Source organism: Ahaetulla prasina, chromosome 17, assembly GCF_028640845.1.
Source record: "Ahaetulla prasina isolate Xishuangbanna chromosome 17, ASM2864084v1, whole genome shotgun sequence".
NCBI classification, from domain to species: domain Eukaryota; kingdom Metazoa; phylum Chordata; class Lepidosauria; order Squamata; family Colubridae; genus Ahaetulla; species Ahaetulla prasina.
In genome coordinates, this window is record NC_080555.1 from 1,977,479 (window position 1) to 1,981,197 (window position 3,719).

Here is a 3,719-nt window from a genome sequence, read left to right on the forward strand (position 1 = left end):
TTGTATCGCGGCAGTCAAAACAGTTTACATATTTATCTTATTTATTTAGTCAATTTATATAGACACCCGTCTGATACATGACTCAGCGCAGCAGTCAAATCAAACAACAATAAACTTTAAAAAGTAACTGTCACAACTTAGAACCATCTTCTGACCGCAAGCCAAGAAGAAGTCCAATAGTTAAAAACCTTTCCTTTCAAAATAAATGGAAGCTTCAGTTCTACATTACTTCAGAAAAGACCACCAATTAAAAGGAGAAAGAATACAGAATGAAGAAAAGGGTGCACCAGACCAGGGGTCTCCAACCTTGGCAACTTTCAGACTTGTGGACTTCAACTCCCAGAGTTCCTCAGCCAGCAAAACTGGCTGAAGAATTCTGGGAGTTAAAGTCCACAAGTCTTAAAGTTGCCAAGGTTGGAGACTCCTGCTCCAGACTGATTTAAATTCTTCTTGGTTTCCAAAGAGTTTGTGCCAGGTGTGCATTCATTTCAATAGGTCCCATGGATTAAAAAAAATTACATTCTTGGAAACCATAGATTTTTCCTTCAAGATTACACCAATCTGGCTTTGTACCTCCTTCTTCTCCATGTCTTCTTCCTCTTCCTCCTAGTTAGGTCCCAGAAATCTATCTTCCCAAATCAATGTCCTGTTCCTTCTATTCTGACCATCAGCACTGACCATCAATCAGCCTAACTTTTTTTCGAATTATGTCTGGAAAGGCTGCGGTCAAAGTTGAGATCTTCTGAGCTTTGAGTCAACCCAAAATGGTGAATTTGCTCATTTTATTCCCGTTCTAGATTATTTCTGGGACCAACTTCCAAAATTGTGACCAGGATTGGTCATTTGTGAAGATTTGGGGCAGGCTGTTGAGGGTGGCTTTTTGTTGTAACTGAGTTTGAGCACGTTGGTTGATTGTCCAAGCCAGAAGTTCTCCATTGAGGGCCTTCAATTCTGCAATCAGCTCTACCTCTTCTGTTGAGGAAAGAAAGGTGTGGAATTGAGACCACCTGGAGACCCATCTGTGATGGGGCTCGGCGTAACAGAGATTTGGGGACAAGGAAACACAAAAGGCGACATCTTATCTTGGCTTCTCTTCAGCTCTTCTTTCCCCGCCTTTTGCCTTCAAGCCATAGTGCTTAATCTCTGGCTGTCTCATCCTACTTTTAACAGGTAACAACGCATTTACACATGTTGTGGAATTACTGTAATTATCCTGACACATTTTCTGCAAGGAGATGTTTATTGAGTAGAAAAAACAATGTTATCCCTCAAGACTCCGTTTCCTGCCCGGGAAATCAGTCGTCGTGGTGATAACAGTCCAGCTTAGACATACAGGGCATACATGGAAAACACATGGGTGTTAGAATTGGCATTATTAGTTCAGGAAGATGGAAGGCCCGCAAATTATTTAGGGGGATTTTCATTTATAATGACCGGCTGGGATTCTGAGAGCAGTTTCAGACATGCTTTCTGGTCTTGACTGGACCAATTATCTAGCTGTACATCATGAACGTCTTCATGAATATTTGGTTGATTCATAGTTATTTCAGTAGCCTGGATTATCCACCCGGACACATTTAGGTATTCTCACCCTAATTCCATAACACCACATTGCTATCCGGGTGCACTTCAAGATGTTGGTTACCATCTTTAAAGCGCTCCATGGCTTAGGACCGGGGTACTTACGGGACCGCCTACTGCCACCGTTTGCCTCCCACCGACCCATGCGCCCTCACAGACTCCTTAGGGTGCCGTCAGCCAAGCAATGTCAGCTGGTGGCCCCCGGGGGAGGGCCTTCTCTGTGGTGGCTCCCACCCTATGGAACGAACTTCCCTCTGGACTTTGACAGCTTCCTGACCTTCCGATCTTTCGCCGCGAACTTAAGACATACCTATTCTTCCGCGCAGGGCTGGCATAGAATTTTTAGATGTTTTATGGGTTTTTAATTTTTAATTGATTTTTTAGGGTTTTTAAATGTATTTTAAAATTTGGGCCAAATTTGAATAAGTTTTTTAGCTACTGTTTTTATTTGTACTGTATGTATTTGATTGTTGTGTTACTTGGCTGTTAACCACCCTGAGTCCTTCTGGAGAAGGGCGGTATACAAATTAAAATATTATTATTGTTGTTGTTGTTGTTGTTGTTGTTGTTGTTGTTGTAATTGAAGTTTTTTGTGGCGGGGGGGTGAATAAAATAACCAATACAATTACGTTCTTGGAAACCATAGATTTTTCCTTCAAGATTACACCAATCTGGCTTTGTACCTCCTTCTTCTCCACGTCTCCTTCCTCTTCCTCCTAGTTAGATCCCAGAAATCTATCTTCCAAAATAGATTTCCTGTTCCTTCTACTCTGACCATCAGCACTGACCACCAACCAGTCTAATTTTTTCTAACTATGGCTAGAAATGCTGGGTCAAAGTCGAGATCTTCCGAGCTTGTGGTCAACCCAAATTGGTTAATTTGCTCATTTTATTACTCACATTGTCATCTATGGTAATATTGAGTAGAATTCAAGTAAGAAGACAATATTGAATTTCCCTGTATGAGATCTTTCCAGACATTCTCACTTTATCCACTGGGCGTGGTGGTTCTCCCAAATTGATTGTTGGCCTGACCCAGCCTAACTCCCATCTTATTTCTCCATTATTTGGTAAATAGAATAGAATAGAATAGAGTAGAGTAGAGTAGAGTAGAGTAGAGTAGAGTAGGGAAGAGTAGAGAAGAGTAGAGAAGAGTAGAATCGAATAGAATAGAATAGAATAGAATAGAATAGAATAGAATAGCATAGCAGAGTTGGAAGGGACCTTGGAGGTCTTCTAGTCCAACCCCCTGCTAAGGCAGGAAACCCTACACCACTTCAGACAAATGGTTATCCAACATCTTCTTTAAAACTTCCAGTGTTGGAGCATTCACAACTTCTGGAGGCAAGTTGTTCCACTGATTCATTGTTCTAACTGTCAGGAAATTCCTCCTTAGTTCTAAGTTGCTTCTTTCCTTGATTAGTTTCCACTCGTTACTTCAACCTCAGATGCTTTGGAGAATCTTCTATTCTACTATTCTATTCTATTCTACTCTGCTCTACTCTACTCAGGTGCTTTGGAGAATAGCTTGACCCCACCCCCTTTTTCTTTGTGGTAGCCCTCAAATATTGGAAGACTGCTATCACGTCTCCCCTAGTTCTTCTTTTCATTAAATTAGACATACCCAGTTCCTGCAACCGTTTATTGTATGTTTTAGCCTCCAGGCCCCTAATTCTCTCTCGTTGCTCTTCTCTGCACTCTTTCTAGAGTCTCAACATCATTTTTACATCATGGCGACCAAAACTGAATGGAGTATTCCAAGCATGGCCTTACCAAGGCCTTATAAAGTGGTATTAACACTTCACGTAATCTTGATTCTATCCCTCTGTTCATGCAGCCCAGAACTGTGTTGACTGAAGGAAACTCTTTCCACTCTTGGTGTGAGGAACCTCAACAGGATTCGTCTCCAATTCCGCTGTCCCTAAAGTTTCCTCAGCAATCTTGGTTATGAATGAACTAAAACCAAGGTTTGAAAGACATGGTCCGTCATGGTTTTCATACTCAAAGGGCTCCACCTCTGGATGAAGCACCAAGAATGCACAACGAGGTGTCATGTTTTGAAAGTGAGTGATGCAAACAGGAAAAGGGCAATGAGCAATTAATTAGAATCCTGGAAACTGAAGGCATCACCCATTATG